We start from the raw sequence: 17797 nt of genomic DNA, 5'->3' as shown, positions 1-17797 counted from the left end.
CTATTATTTTCAAGTATTTGTTTATTGTGTGTCTCCACTTGCTTGAGAGCAGGGAATCTGGTCTTATTCACAGCTGTATACATGTTGCCAATGCTTAGCACATAGTGTGAGCTCAATAAAATTTGCTAATGAGTCATTCATTCATTTTCTCTAAGCCCTGTGCTAGACACTGATGCCAACTTTGGTAAATTCCAGTCTAGTGGGGAAACTGGACAAGTAGAAAAATAATGATAACAAAATGTGCTGAGTGGTTATCATTGAGGCATTTTTGTCAAATAATGTGAGAAAATCAGGCTGCTAGGCAAAACTTCAGAAACTGATAGGACAATATGCATGTAAATATTGTTTATATATATTTGTAAATATTAAGAGATTTATTCTAGGAATTGGCTCATGCAACCATGGGGACTGGGAAGTCTGAATTATGTAAGGTAGACTTCAAGTTTGGAAACTCTGATGAAGGTGACAATGAACTCCACAGAAGAAGCTGGCTGGCTGAAGTAGAGACAGAAATTCTTCTTTCTGACTTCTGAAATCATCAGTTCTCCCTTTAAGGCCTTCAACTGACTGACTGAGACGTCTGTCACTGATAAAGGCAATCTTCTTTGTTGATGGTAGATGTAATCAGCCACAGATGCAATCAACTGACTTATGAATTAAATCCACAAAATATCCTCACAGTAACAATCAGGCCAGTATCTTGTGGACCAAACAACTGGCCAAGTTGACACAATAATTTAACCATCACAGCAGGTGGTAAGGGTTTGGCTGTCTCAGGAGGAGCAGCAGATGAGCCCTGGAGAGGCCTGGGCAGGCAGGCAGGGGACAGCAGAGGTCTCTAGAGCAGCAGGGTCCAGAGGGTCTGGCACTACCGGGGAGATCACTGCCACGCTGCTTACAACAGCAAAAAAAAATAGGAAGTAACATAAACGCTAATCAGAAGGGAAACAGCTGAATGAAGAAAGGTACTTCCATACTTTGAAATACTGCAGCTATCAAAGAGTTAGATCAGTCTACATTGTACCAACTTTGAAAGAGGGGCATGATACAATATTAAATGAAAAGGAAATTACAGAACAGTATGGGCATTTAATACCCATTTTGTTCAAATATATCTGTGTGTGTTTGTGTGTGTGTTTACAAATACATAGAAAATCATCTGAAAGGAAACTCAACTGTTAACATTGGGACTGTTGGATTGGATCAGACAAGAGGAGTCTTTCGATTTTGGGTATCACTTTAATTTATTATGACTAGCATGGATTACATTTCAAATTAAAGAAAAGGAAAGAGAGAAAGAGAAAAGAAAGTCCAAGGAGCTGTGGTCACCAGGCATCAGGAACAAACTGCGAGTCCATAAATCCAAATAGACCAGGAAAATTGAACAAGCAGGTCATGGGGGTTAAAGCAAACGAGGCAGAAGTCAGAATGGTGAGCTAATTCAAGATGATGTCCCTGACACGGGGTGGAGAGGAGGTGAGAGGGCCAGAAACAGGGGAACCTGATGCCAGGAGAGCCACTGTTGACCCTCTGGCCTCGCTGCTACTTCCTGCAGGACACAGTGTGTGCAGTAGGTCCTGGCAGACAGAAAGAGCCACCTGCAGCTGCACAGTGACTCTGACTGGGTGCGAATGGCAGGTACGAATGGCGGGGTTAAGATCACGAAGAGGGTCTCATAAAGCAAGCCAAAGCCTTCTAGCTTTCTCTAACCCAGTCCTTTTTTCATATATACCTGAGGAAAGAGGCAATGTAGTATCTCTGCCTTTTCTCTCTAGCTTCTTGCACCAAGAAGGATCTTTACCTTGCCTCTGGCAGGACTTCTCAGAAACTTTATCAAGCTTAATTTTTGCATTCAAGAGGGGATGCCACAGGCAGCATCTCCCCAAAGTATCTAACTGACCACGGGGCACACTTGTATTAGTTTAACATAGTATTTTAATTGCCATCAAGATTTAATTATGCAAGTACTATGTGGAAGCATTGTCCTTATAAAGAGCTCCAGGCTATCCTCCTGGAGGGATAGGCCATGTGGAAAAAGAAGACACCCTATGAAGAGAGGCCAGGTGAAGAAGGCCTGCGGGGCCCCTCTAGCCCCTCGGACCCTCAGCCCAGCCCAGGTGCCAGCAGAACGCAGCCACAGGAGTGAGCCAGTGGATTATCCTGAAGTTCGTTTTTATCATTACTTTGCTTTTTTAATAAATAATTTACCAGGTATGTATGTATTTTTATTTTATGATTTTGTCTGTTTTTGAGTTTTATAAATATGGAGTTATGCGCTGTGGATTGTAAGGAAAATGGAATTGTGGAATACTCACCCACTTAAATATTATTACAGCAGTGAAAATGAATGTTGCTATTTACAATCACGTGGATGGATGAAGCTTAGAGGCATAATGTGTTGAAAGCAGCAAGTTGCAGAAGTCTACAATACAGATCATTCATCTTTTCATAAGATTATTGGCCATTTCCTCTTGTTTGAGTTTCTGGTTCATTTCCTTTGTCCATTTTTCTTTTGAGTTGCTTGTCTTTTTCTCACTGCTTGCTGTAATGCTTTATATATTTTAAGAAGTGCCCTCCAGGACTAGGGTACTAGGAATTGCTTGCATCTTGAGAAACATTTTCAAAAATAGAGTTTTAAATTACCAAAGACAAATGTAACCAAACAAACAAAAAACTAAACCAAACCAAACAAAAAACCCTGGAAGGTATTGAAAAAAAAAAAAAAAAGAAGAAGAATTAAAATGATTAACAGCAAATGACACAGGCTTTTTGACCTCCTGGCTGAGCAGTGCAAGGATCGGAGACCCGAAAGAGCTTGAGGCTGAATTGCCAGGTAAGAGGCCATTTACATAAACCTACGTGCACAAAGGTACTTATTTCATATTTTGTTTGCTACCAATAGTAAAGCCATCATTTAACTAGTGAAACGGCCCTCTTTAAACATTTCCTAGGGTAGACCAATGAATTACTGTTCTTCCCAGCAGTGAATTTATATTGCACTAAAGACAAATAGACTCCTTTAACCCCTGATGAGTCACATTCCTTTCACGTAGGTCATTTGATAGGGCCATTATAGACTCAGATAAGACATGTGGGACTCTGTTTAATATCTGGCAATTTTCCTGTGCCTCTTCATTTATTAAAAGAATGTTTCCATTAGTGGTCATTAGTACGTCCTGTCAAGAAGGGGGCTAAATTATCCTCCATGGCCTAAGAGAAAAGGCTTTTTCAACAAAAATAATGGCATTAATTGCTCAGTGGAATAGACACGGCTTTCTCTGTCATAACCCCTCCCTTCTCCCCCAGGCGGAATCGGACACTGCTTACCTCTGACAAAGATCCAGGCCATCTTCTCCCTGCCCTACGAGTCAGCTCCTTCACTCCAGCCTGGGGCCTCGCTGGTGGCAAGCGAGGAATATGTCCACCAGGAATAAACAAAGCTCTCAGTCCATCCCAGTGAGGAACCCCAGACCCATTCTTCTTGCTCTCTAATTCATCCAAAAGGAAAGGAGGAAGGAGATGCCTCGCTTGGCAAACAACCTCATTTGAAGTGACACTGTTTTAGGAACAGGAAGCAAATCACATTAGAGGAATAATCACCCTCCAGTAGCTTCAAGCTGAAACCAATCTCCTTTTTGACCTTTCATTTGAAATATATGCTCTCTGACAAGTGTAGAAGGGGTGGTTTGAGGAGGGAGGATGGTGTGTGTGTGTGTGTGTGTGTGTGTGTGTGATATTTTCATGATTAAAACAAATTTTCTATGTAGCTTTTATTTAAAACCTTCGAGTTTAATTAGTCAAAGCTAATATGGATATATCTCCGGGCTTTGTCTTCCCTTTCAGATCACATCCATCTGGGCACATTGAAACCCGGATACAGTTAGGATTCCCTTTGCAAGTAAGGAGGAATAGCTGTTGATGAGGCAAAAGCTCCCAGATCCTTATTTCCAGCCCGGACTGTTTTTCTCACCTCCAGGGCAGATCTACCTCATTGTCCTATTGTCTGTCGCCTCAAACTCAGTTTGTCAGGGAGTCCTTATTTTACCTCCTAACACTGACTCCTAACACTCAGATTCAGGAAACCTCAATTTCCTGATTTTTCCAGTGTAGTTTCATCCACCCTCATTGAGGCTATGAACCTCAAAATCATCCATGAAAACCTCTCCATCTGGATGTCCTTATCCAGTCAGCCCCCAAGCACTGTAAATTCTTTTCCTTCCACACATCTCCCACTCTGGTTCATCATTTCTGCTCTCTTTTGCCACTCCTTAATTAAGCTGTTCCAGTTGCACATGGATTTCGTCATTGCATCTGAAACTGCCTCCCAGCCTTCAGAGTCACGCACACTGCAACCCGATTCACCTTCTTAAAGCCTACAGTCCTCACCGCTCCCTTGTCCCAGGGCTGGGATCCCATCTGCCTACCAGAGGGAAATCCAAACTTCCTAGTTTGTATTTTAAGATTTTCTACATTACCTTTCAAAAACGACTCCCCATTATCCTCTGCCAGACTGGACTGCTGGACTCATTGTTCCCTGAAATGTGCTTTATGCATTCCCACCACCACACATTTGTCCACACTGTTCCCCTGGATGAAAATGCCTTGCTGCTTTCTCTCTCCCACCTGATGCCTAGCTGACCAACTCAGGTGTCACTGCTGAAACCGCCTCAAATGTCCTAGGCTACAGTGAGCATTTTCTTCTCTGAAATTCCACATTCTTGCTGTTCTTTAGAATTATGAGCCAATTTTTAAAAATAGACTTTAGGGTTAAAGAATCATGCAACTGTAACTCTGCCTGGGCGATATTCACCAGTGTTTGCAATGTGCCACAATAATAATTGCATGGTAAATAATGATATATAATACACATTGTTGAATACTGAGGAAAGTTTTTAAAATATTCCATTCTAATGATTAAGCTTCAGAAATTTCTGAGTCCTTTTAAAAGATAAAGGTAGTGATACCCTAAACCAGGAGCTGCAACAGATCTTCCAAGATCTTCCAAAATACTAGGCAGTGGATTTATGCAATGTGATGTCATCTGTCAGTGGAGAAGCCATTCATTCATTCATTCACTCATTCATTTGTAGCTAAAAATTACAATTTTTTTTTATCCAACAACTGACACTAGAATTCTTGGCAGAATAACTCTCTGTATTTAAGAAAATACCTTGACAAGCTGCTTAGGATAGAAAGTGAGGTCCAGACAGAATTTGACTATATTATCTATGTCAGGGTGCCATACCCATGTTTACGCAAGGGACGATTTTTCTTCTAAACTATTTCTTCATAAAGAAACACCAAGCTACACACACACATGCATACACACACACACACACAAATAGCGTGGTTTTCAAGACAGAATCTTGAGTAGAAAAACAAGAAGACACAGAACAATTTTCTATTAAAATCCTTTATAAGACTTTATAAGAACTTCATAAGTTCTGTATAAGAACTATAGCAAAAGAGTAGGACACCTTGGGCTTAGCTGTTAAGACTAAAATGAACACAGGGTCTGCTACCAAGTTACTCATAAGGGTTCTCTGAAGGAATTTGTCAAAGCACAGCTTTTCATTCATATCTAGAGTTTATAGGCTGTCTTAGTTTCCCAGCTGCTAAAACAAATACCATAAAATGGGATGGCTTAAACAAAAGGAATTTATTGGCTCACATTTTTGAGGCTAGGAGAAGTCCAAAATCAAGGCATCAGCAAGGCGATGCTTTGTACTTGAAGACTGTGGCATTCTGGGGTTGGCTGCCCATAATCCTTGAAGTTCCTTGGCTTTTCCATCATATAATGATGTTTTCTCCTTTCTCTTCCAGGTTCCATTGACTACTGACTTCCTGCTTCTCCATGTTTTGTTTTGTTTTTTATTGTTGTTTTTATCTGTGTAGTATTTCCTTTGCTTATAAGGACTTCAGCCATATTGGATTAAGTCCCACCCTCACTCAGTTTGGACACACCTTCTTAACTAAATAATATCTTCAAAGATCCTGTTTACAAATGGGTTCACACCCACAGGACCGGGGGTTGGGACCTGAATATGCCTTTTTGAGGGGACATGATTCAATCCCCAACATAGGCCTGGCATGTATTCTGACTCTGCCATTTTCAAGCTATGTCAAAACTCTCTAAATTTGTTCCTTCATCTGGAAGTTAGAAGGAGGGAGGGCTGCACTATATCCAGCCCTGCTCTGCATTTTACTGTCTATATGCACTCACATTCATATTCATATTTCATAAGATCTAGTTCCTCTCATTTTATGATTCACATGTCTTCGGTAAAGTTGCCTATATCATGATGTTCTGCTTGCAAGTAACAGAAAACTCCATTTCATCTGGTTTGAACACTAGGGGGGATTTATTGGTTCATATAACTGAAAAAGTCCAAATGCTGGGTAGCCATCAGGCATAGTTCCATCAGCCTCCAAATCTGCTTCACTATGATTTGCTTGGCCTCTCCCTCTTTTATGGGTTGACAACATACTCAGGATGGTAAAAGGAGACTACAGCAGTTCCTGTCCTCGTAATCTCCTCCAGTAGCACTATTCTCTTAATAGCAGAAACCCTCTTACGCAGAAACTCCCACCAAACTTTTCATTTGATTTCATTGGCCAGAATTTGGTCACATGCCCACTCCTGAGCTAATCTTCTTGGCCTGAAGAATGTCAGACACTGATATCTAAGGTCTGGATTCCTGAACTCATCTCTGTGGCAAGGGGTGGGATCACCCTTAGACTAGTCAGGCACATGCTGCAGCTGCAGGCAGTTAGCCACTGTGAACCTCAGGGCTGTATGAGGGTGGGGTATCCTTGAACAAAAACCAGGGTGCTGTTAGAAACAGGCAAGAGGGAATGGATGCTGGGTAAGCATCCTCAGAGTTCATTCTGTACAAATTGTAGAATACACTAGTTCATCCCTGAGGCCACTGAACAGGATACAGCCATGTCTGATAACCAAAGAGTGTAATGTTCACAAAGTTCGAGTCTGCCAGATCTTTATCTAACAAAGTCTAATTTCCACAAGGAAATGAGAAACATGTAAACAATTACAGTCCTGTGGGTAACTGTATACCACCATGCGTGAAACCAATTGTTTCCACTCCGTATGGGATACTACTCAGCTTAATTACATGGAAACAAACTCAAGAACCAAAACTGCTCCAATGTTTCAAAAAAGAAAACAAAAGAAGCTGAAATATATATTCTTTTCAAAAAGTAAAATAGATAAAAGGATAGAAAGTATCAATTATAAACTAAACAGTCTTTAGTTGTTATTATTTTTCACCAGGGAAACACAAAGAATGTTGGAAAATATACTCTCTTTACATAGAAAAAGAGGTACATTGTCAATCAGGGACTGAGACATTTTTAATTATTTTTTAACTGTGAATCATTAATATCTATTTTTATTCTGCCACCAAGTTAATACTTAGAATTTACTTAATGTTTTCAAAATGCTATGTTTCTCAGTTTTGTGAGTGTAGTGAATAGTCTGTCAATTCCTCACTGCTTTGGGCTAAAATGGACTTGGAAGTACAGTTGATCCATTCTTCTAGCATCTATCAAGGGCTTATGATGTGCACCAGGCTGCCTTGTGCCTGTGGCCCAGCCCCATGGTCAGCCAGTTGCCTTCCTTCTCTTTCATAGAAAGAGGGTATACCTCAAGGGCCATCATATGTCTAGGGACATAAGATGCTATCATAGTTTGCCAGGGCCACTATGACAAAAACCACGAAACTGGTGGGCTTAGGCATAGGAATTTATTGGCTCACACTTTGGAAGCTAAAAGTCCAAAATCAAGCCATAGTTCTCCCAGAGTCTGTAGCATTCTGGTGCTGACTTGCTAGCAATTCTTGGCGTTCTTCAGTTTGTAGATGCATCTCTGCATTTGTCACATGGCAATCTCTCTGTCCTTCTCTGCCTTTGACTTCTCCTGCGCTGCTGTCTGTGTCTCTGTCTAGCCTTAGCTAGACCAATAAAGAAAAAAAGAGAAAAGACACAAATAAAATCAGAAATGAGAGGGGGGACATTACTACTGACCCCACAGAAACAAAAAGGATCATAAGAGGATACTATCAACAACAGTATGCCAACAAATTAGACAGCCGAGATGAAATGGACAAATTCCTAAAAACACACAAACAACATACACTGACTAGAGAAGAAAAAGAAGACCTCAACAGACCAAATACAAGTAAAGATATTGAATCAGTCATCAAAAAATCTCCCAACAAAGAAATTCCTGGGACCAGATGGTTTCACAGGTGAATTCTACCAATCGTTCCAAGAAGACTTAATACCAATCCTGCTCAACCCTTTCAAAAAAATTGTAGAGGAGGGAACACAACATAAGTCATTTCTGAGGCCAACATCACCCTAATACCAAAACCAGATAAAGGTATTATGAGAAAAGAAAACTACAGACCAATTTCTCTTATGAATATAAATGCAAAAATCCTCAAAAACTACTTGCAAATCTAATCCAATAGCACATTAAAAGAATAATACACCATGACCAAATGAGTTTTATCCCAGCCATGCAAGGGTGGTTGCACATAAAAAAATCAATTAATGTAATACACCACATTAACAAAATGATGGGGCAAGACCACATGATCATCCTAATTGACGGAAAAAAAGGTACTTTGACAAAATTTAGCATCCTTTCTGAAAAAAAAAATGCTTAGAAAAATAGGAATAGAAGGAAACTTTCTGAATGTGATAAAGGGCATATATGAAAAACCCTCAGCTAACATTATACTCAGTGATAAAGACTGAAAACTTTCCCTCAAAGATCTGGAACATGACATGGATTCCCAGCATCACAACTGTTATTTAACATAGCACTGGGAGTTCTGGCCAGAGCAGTTAGGCAAAAAAAAGAAATAAGAGGCATCCAATTTGGAAAAGAGAAGTAAAACTTTCACTATTTGCAGATGACAAATTCCTACTTATAGAAAATCCTGAAAAATCTATAACAAAGCTACTAGAGCTAATAAACAAATTCAGCAAAGTGGTGGGATACAAGAAAAATCAGTAGTGTTGCTACATACAAGTAATGAGCAATCTGAGGAGGAAATCAAGAAAAATTTCCATTTACAATAGCAACTCAAAGAATCAAATATCTAGGAATAAGTTTAACCAAGGATATAAAAGACTTGTACATGGAAAACTACAAAACATTGCTAAAAGAAATCAAAGAAGACCTAAATAAATGGTCTTCTGTGTTGACAGATTGGAAGACTAAATATCATTAAGATCTCAGTTCTACCCAAAATGATTTATAGATTCAACACAATCCCAATCAAAATTCCAACAGCCTACTTTGCAGAAATAGAAAAGCAAATTATCAAATTTATTAGGAAAGGAAAGGGGCCCTGAATAGCCAAAAACATCTTAAAAAGAATGAAGTGGGAGAACTCACACTTCCCAACTTTAAAGCATATTACAAAGCTACACTTGGTCAAAACAGCATGGTACTGTCATAAAGAGAGATATATTGACCAGTGGAATCAAATTGAGAGTTCAGAAATAGACCCTCACATCTATGGCCAATTGATTTTGACAAGGCTGCCAAGTCCACTCAATTGGGAAAGAATCGTCTCTCCAACAAATGGTGCTGGGAGAACAGGATATCAATATGCAAAAGAATGAAAGAGAACACCTATCTTACACCACATATAAAATAGATCAAAGACCTAAATAAAACTCCTAGAAGAAAATATAGGGAAGCATCTTAAGGAGCTTGTGTTAAGCAACAGTTTCTTAGACTTTACATCCAAAGCTTAAGCAACAAAAGAAAAAATAAATGAGACCTCCTCAAAATTAAAAACTTTTGTGCATCAAAAGACTTCATCACAAAAGTGAAAAGATAGCCTAATCAATGGGAGAATATATTTGGAAACCACATATCTGGTAAGAGTTTAATATCCAGAATACATCAAGAAATCCAACAACTCCACAATAAAAAGACAAACAACCCAATTAAAATGTGAGCCAAACATTTGAATAGACATCTCTCCAAAGAGGATATACAAATGGCTAAACAGCACATGAAAAAATGCTCAACATCACTAGCTATTCAGTAAATGCAAATCAAAACCACAAGAGATCATTTCACACCCGCTAGAATGGCTACTATTAAAAACCAGAAAATTACAAGTGTTGGAGAGGATGTGGAGAAACAGGAACACTCAATCATTGCTGGTGGGAAGTAAAATGGTGCAGCCACTGTGGAAGACAGTTTGGCAGTTCCTCAAGAAGCTAAATATACAATTACCATATGACCAAGCAGTCCTGCTACTAGTATACATCCAGAAGAATTGAAAGCAGGGATTGGAACAGATATTTTCACACCCATGTTCATAGCAGCATTATTCACAATTGCCAAAAGATGGAAGCAACCCAAGTGTCCGTGAACCAATGAATGGATAAACAAAATGAGGTATTTACACGCAATGGAGTATTATTCAGCCATAAAAATGAATGAAGTCCTGATGCATGTGACAACATGGTTGAACCTTGAGGACATTATGCTGAGTGAAATAAGCCAGACACGAAAGGACAAATATTGTATGATGTCACTTATATGAACTGATTATAATAAGCAAACTCATAGAGTTAGAATCTAGAATATAGGTTACCAGGAGATAGTTAGGGGTAGAGAATGGGGAACTGACACTTAATTTGTACAGAATTTCTATCTAGGTTGATTGTAAAGGTTTGGAAATGGATGGTTGTGATGGCAGCACATTATTGTGAGCATAATTAACAGTGCTCGATTGTGTGTGTGAATGCTGTTGAAGGGAAGTTTTGGATCACCATACGGCTACTAGAATGAAAGCTAGAAGATAAAACATGGCACTGTGAACCCTGTTGTGGACGATGGACTAGGGTTAATATTACAAGTTTAAGAATGTTCTTTCATGAATTATAACAAATGTTCAACACTAATACAAGGTGTTAATAATAGGGTGGTATATGGAGGGAAAGTACACCTAATGCAAACTATGGACTATAGTTAATAGTACTGTTTTAACTATTTTAACATTCTTTCTTCGGTTGAAACAAAGATACCACACTAATATAAAGTGTCAACAATAGGAGAGAATGTGAGAATGCTGTATTTTTCATGTTTTTTTCCATAAACCTAAAACTTCTCTAATTTAGTAATAATAATAATAATAGGACATATTTCACAGGCCTGTGTTTTGGGAATTTTAAATGAGGTGATCCATGTACATTGCTTCACACAGTGCCAAGAAAACAGACTCTCTCAATAAATGCTGGCTACTACTGTTTTAAAAGAAAGTAAAATTATAGAAAAGTGCTATTATCCATTGTAATAAATGTTCCACACCAAAGCAAGCTTTTGGTGGTGAGATGGTGTATAGGAACCCTGCATTTTACGTATGGCTGTTCTGTAAACCCACAACTTCTCTATTAAAAAAAAAACCTTTTTAAGTAAGGAGGATAATAAATGTGATTATTAGAAAATTTAAGATTACATAGCCATGTTAGGCAAAGTGGGAAACAGCTCTTTTTCCTTGATGGAAACTGGAAGTAGGATTTGTTCCCTTAATATCTCCAAAATCAGTGTGTGTGGTGGCTTGTAAACATGGTCACAAATTATATTCCTTTCTCTTTTCATACCCTTTAGCTGTGTCCTCTCACTCTGACTCTGGGCTGGACCTATTTGCTTTGTTAATGGAACTTGAGCAAGATGATGCAAGCGTAAGCTTTAAAAAAAAACGCTTGCACATCAGGCCTTGCTCTCACACTGCTCTTGGGAACCCTGTGACAGCCACCGTGTGAATGAGCCCAGACTAGCCTGCTGGATGATGAGAAGACATGGCCACGTCTTCTCCAATGTCCTAACTGATATCAAGCCAATGCCAGACATGTAACTGAGGCCATCCACTCTGCACCATCCAGTCGCAATAGAGCTCTTCCACATGACCCACAGAATCACCAGAAGAAGTAAATGTTTGTTGTTTTAACATAAATTTGGAGGTGCTCTTTTGTAGCAAATGCAAACTGATAGAGTGTGGACGAGTCCATGACAGCCATGGCATTAGTCGATTCTTATCGAAGTCTAGGGAAGAATGGAGGCTAGTAAAATCCAGTTAATCTGGTCTCTGTTAGGGATGAGCTTTGCAGCTCATACACACACACACGCTCACGTGCACACACACACAGAGTCATACACACACACATACACAAAACTCAGAGGGGAGGTGGAAATACCAGTCCAGACAGGTTGAAGATCTAGCCCAAGGTTTCCCAACCCTTTTGGGCCTAAAGATCTCTTTTTCTGATGGCAAAGAATTTGAACTCCTATAGTCTGGTAGTTGTTTATTAACATCTGTTGATTAAGAGCATACATGATGCCCTCAGGGACCCTGCTACTACTTGTGCCTCTACGAATTTGGATGAAAGAGCCCTTGCTAGATGGATCCATTAGAAGATGGTACCACTTCCTCTCAGGATGGACTCAGTCCTGAAGTGGGGCAAATGGCTCATGCAGAGGAGTTGGGGCTGGTTCTCAGTCCCTGTTTGAACCCCCTCAGCTGAGTGCTCTTGGCCAGAGCACAATCTACACAATCATAGGGTGGCCTTGATGACCCAAGACACAGTGATTCAGTAAAGTTTTGAAATGAAATTGTGTTTGGTTCATAGCAATAGTATCTACATAAATCTGAAAAATAGTTACTTTTTATTCTATAGACAAAGCTATGGGGTTCAAATGGATTCAGAGATTTCTTGCCTTGTCTCGACCCCCTCCCCCCCACGGGTCTGCAGTCTTCAGCAGGGTTCACACCAATCAAGGTTGTGTCCAATGGCCACGAGCGTGCAGGAATCAGCAGTAGACACTGTTCCTCTCTGAATCCAACTCACAGTTCACAGCTGCAATCACGGGTGAGAACTGGGGAAGGAGGTAAGGTGGCACCTTATCATTTTGCCCCAGCAAATAAATCACAATATTAGGTGCTAAGTTAATTTCTTTATACTTTATGTGAAAAAAAAGTCTACAAATAAATAATTTTAATGTAAACAACTCTTAGTTTTAGCCATGAGTTCATTTAACCCCTCAAGTTTCCCAGCATAACCAAAATGTGTTGTTTCAGTGTACTGAGGATTTCCTTATTGGGCACAGCTTCCAAAGATCGGCATAGGAATGCTAGCTTAATGCTCCAAACTGAGGTAAATAAAATAGCAAGAGTGGAAATTTCATATTTTTTATTTCCTAGCTTCACGCCTTCATTTCTGTTAACTGTTCTCTTGAGGCTGCATGAGCCTTTGTAATAACACCTTGCATTTATATAAAGTATTCAATTTTTTAAACCCTTCCATTAAGCCACAAATCATAAAACCACAGAATTTTCTTTAGGAGTTAAAATTAATTTTTGCTTTCACAATAACCTCACAAGATAACAAGGGCAAGTATTATACTTTTGCCAGTTTCAGAGATGGGGAAATTGAGGGGCAGAAATGGTATCCTCAAATTATTAGCAGAACTAATCAATGCAGAGCACTCTCTGCTACTTGAAGCTGCTTTATATAGATGAAGGCTAAATCACATGTACCATATTATTTAACTTTTTAGTTAACCAAGCTACTGGTGTGCTGATAAATGATTGACCATGACTCTCCAAGGGAAAAAATTCTGATTTGCTGCCTTTGCCAGTTTCTATGGTGTAAATATTCCCACTGTGGCTGATTTCTTGCTATCATGTAATGTCACTGAATGCAGAATTGGGAACAGATGTGCAGTAGCACACCATTATTTAGTGTTCTACCATACAGATACAAGAGAATAAATGACTTCAAGGGCATGATAACACTAACTGTAATAAAATAAGCAGGAAGTGAAGAATGTCAAGTATTTATTACCTTTGTTTTAAATACAATTTATTTAATTGTAAGTTTGTATAATCTAATTTTTAACAATGGCTATATTTAACCAGTAGCTCGCCAAATTCCCAAAAACTTAACAACCAGCTCTCACCAGGCAGTAGGAGCCAATTCTGTATACCACTGACCCAAGGCCTCCTTTCATGTTATTTGAAATTTGAAATAAAATAAATATCACTCCCAGATGGTGCAGCTAATTGTACATTTTAACACCTCTCACCCTTCCCACCAACACATACATTTCAAGAATTCTTGAAATGCACAAAAGAATGTGTCACCATGGGGCAAAAGAAGGCATGGCAATTTGTGGATGGCCTGGGCTAAAAGCCAAAGAAAAGTACTGGAGCCAGTAGGCTGCTGAAGACCGTAGCTATAATTAAGGTATAGGGTAATTGAGCATTGTTCATACAACCTACCTGAAGTACAGAACAAAGAAAATCCACTCTCCTGTTGCAGAAAAAGAGATCTGAATTATTCAACCTGGCTATCGACCAAACTCAATGGGGTAATTATACACATCTTAACTTGAATGGGTCTATGTTGGCCTAAGCTTTAGATTTGGGACATAAAATGTTAGCACTGGGAGAGATGGTAGAGGCAGTATAGCCCAAAGGGCCTCGTTTTACAGACCCTTTACAGGGTACCTAGGGCACAAAATTTCAGGATGCACCATTCTCAGCATTCTGTAGAGTCAGCCCAGAGAGGGTGTGCCTCCTTAAATTTTGCTTCACAGACAACTCATGGGCCTCTCCCTTGTCCTGGCCCTGAAACTAACGCCCAAAGAGCCAAAGTGCTTGGCCAAGTTCATCTGGCTAGCTGGTGGCAGAGCCAGAACTAACATGGGTCCTCTACCTCCTGCTCTTGGATCTGCCCCCTGAAGGAAGCTGCCTCCAGGTTTGTTCACCTCCTCCAAGGAAATACCCTCAAAATGGAACTGGCAGCACCTAAGCCTGGATTGAGCACCTGGGCCAGATTTGTTCATGGTGTAATGACCTGTAATCGCACAGAAGGGCCTCACCCACAAGAAGGTAATCCCAGTGTTCACATAGGATGGACTTTTGTACTCTTCGCGGGAAAAATGCTTATAAGGCAAATCACTATGTAAACATGGAAATGTCTGTCCTTCTTAAGAATAAGGCCAACAAACTATTTTTAAGTGCTTGTAAAATTATTATAAATAGAGCCTTTTTGACTAAACAATGACTTTCTTAATTTAAAAATCACTCCTCCTATTGACTGAAACACTTAGAAGATCCTCCAAGGCAGTAATTTTACCTCACATCAGTGTTTGCGATGGATTTGAGGGTAACAGTTCTACATCTCTTCAAGAAAATGTGAAAGTTTAAGCTTTTTAATAAGACAGGTAGCCTCAGCAATCCCTCTTTACTCAAGAGAAATGAAAACATACGTTCACCCAAAAATATATATGTGACACTTTATAGATATTTATTTATAACCACAAAAAAACTGGAAATAATCCAAATGTCCTTCATAGGGTAAATGATAACTATGGCTTATCTATATACTGGACTACTACTCAGCAATGAAAAAAGAACAAACTATTGATATATGCAACAACTTGGATTGATCTCAAATGCATTATGCTAAGTAAAATAAGCCAGATTTTTTTAAAAAGTCCATATACTATATGATTTCATTTATATGGCCTTCTAGAAAAGGCAAAACTATGAAGTCCAGAAGACAGGAGCTGGAATTTGGGAGAGGGATTGACTATAGATGGCAAAAGGAATGTTTTGAAATGACAGAACTGTTTTATATCTTGATTGTGGTGGTAGTTAGCCTACTGTTTGCATTTGTTAAAACTCACAGAACTGTATGCTAGAAAAAGACAATTTTACCATATGTAAATTGTACCTCAATTTAAAAAAAAATGAGCACAGGGTTGGGCACAGATATTGAATAAATGATTGTTAAGAAGGAAAAAGAAAAGACAGGTAGACTTTCCTTTTCATTTTGCTGAACAGGAAAGATTTCACTACACAAATAAAGCAACTACATTGGTTTTAGTTAGTTGATTAATTATAGTGAAAATCGTTCGTATTGCAGTCTAGCATCTCCTCTGCCCTGAAACTGCAGACTTCTCAGCTATCTTCATGATCATGGGTAACATACCCTAACCACAAGTAATTTGACTTGGAGAATCAACAAATTCAGACACTAGAAATCATGGTATCATATAGTAGAATAAATAGCCTGTTAATTTAAATGCAACAATAATAGGTAGGTAAAGTTAAATATTTACCATGTGCCAGGCAATGTAATTACAGGCACTGTAAGAGGCACAATCCTAAATAGGTAGGCACTGTTTTAGATATATTTTATGGATGAAGAAACGGAAGGCTTTTCTAGAAGACTAACGAACATGGGATAGAGCTAGAATTCAAGCCCAGAGTCCATCCCTTCACCACTGTGCTTGAGTATCCCAAAGCAATGGGGCATCAGTACTTAACTTGTCTAAATCTCAGTTTTCTCATCTATAAAGTGAAGGGAAAGAGGGTAACAGTGAGGCTTAGGTAAGGAAATGCAGGTCACGTGTTTACCACAGCACCTGGCACGTGAAAGGCACTCAAATGTGTATTCAATGTCACTCAACTGAGCAACTCCTATATTCATCACTGTTCTAAGTGTTGAGAGTATAGAAGGGGGGAAAAAAAAACAAAGATCCCTGCCCTCATGGACCTTACATTCTATTGGGGAAAGACAGGAAATAAATTAATTAATAATTAAAATATATGGGGGTAGATGGTATTGAATGTCAAGGAGGAGAAGAAAGAAAGAAAGAAGGGCCCCAACAATGGTGGGGACAGCTCTCAAGAGGCTGATGGCTGAGTACAAACAATTGACATTGAATCCTCCGGAAGGAATTATCAGGCCACATCATTCGAATGAAGAGAAATTTTTTGAATGGGAGACATTGATCATGGGCCCAGAAGATACCTATTTTGAGTTTGGTGGGGTTTTTTTTCCTCCCATCCTGAGTTTTCTGCTTTGATTACTCGTTAAGTCCCCCAAAGTTGAGATTTACCTGTGAGATGTTTCATCCCAACATCTATCCTGCCCGGAGAGTCTGCATTTCCATCCTGCACGTCCCCACCGACGACCCCACGGGCTACCAGAGCTCGCCCAGCGGTGAGCCCCGTGCAGAGCGTGCAGAAGGTCCTCCTGGCGGTCGGGGGCGTTCTGACAGAGCCCGACGACGAAAGCGGAGCAAATGTGTGTGCTTCCAAGATGTGGCCGGAGGACGCAGAGCAATTTTACAAAATCATGGAGCAGATAGTACAGAAGTCTCCGGGGCCCCGAGGTCCACACCCCCGCACGTGCACGTGCGCGCAGTCCCACACAGCACCAAGGGGTTTCCAGTGTTTCTCCTCGGGAGTGATTAATGACGTTGATCCTCTCGGCTAGTACCCAAAAAGGCATACTGGGAGAAGCACAGCATCTATTTTTTTGCCCAACTTTCCCACCCCAAAGAGGCTTCTCCTCTGAAATTATGATTTCTGCAGAATAATGACAGCCTAATGTAATTTTAAAGTGTTTCTTGGAAGGTTCGGGTAGATTATCAATGCTGCTATCACTGACTCTCCCGGCTGAAGAGCCTACGGGTGCCAAACCTTCAGTGGGTTAGAAGCATTTCTGCTCTTTTCAAAGAAATGGGTCCTTGTGGCAAAAGCCAAGCGGTAGGGGCCAGGAGGCTCTCTGGAGGACCCTCCTGTTTTTAGAGTGCACCGGTGAGAGGTACATGGCAGTGTTCAATTGTTTCATTTTTACAAGCATATGTTTATCTTATAATCTAGTCAAATCTTTTTCATTTGCTGTATATTACAAAGCACCACACTTAGAAATATTCTCAGAAAATAAA

General features: G+C 39.8%; 1 pseudogene; it reads left to right on the top strand.

Moving 5' to 3' along the window:
- Nucleotides 1-16732: 16732 nt before the first annotated feature.
- LOC119526327 lies at nucleotides 16733-17343 on the top strand (annotated as a pseudogene).
- Nucleotides 17344-17797: the final 454 nt, after the last annotated feature.

Source organism: Choloepus didactylus, chromosome 1 (genome assembly GCF_015220235.1).
Source record: "Choloepus didactylus isolate mChoDid1 chromosome 1, mChoDid1.pri, whole genome shotgun sequence".
Lineage (NCBI taxonomy): Eukaryota > Metazoa > Chordata > Mammalia > Pilosa > Megalonychidae > Choloepus > Choloepus didactylus.
Note: the sequence above shows the minus strand (reverse complement) of the source record. Positions and strands in the feature narration are given on the sequence as shown.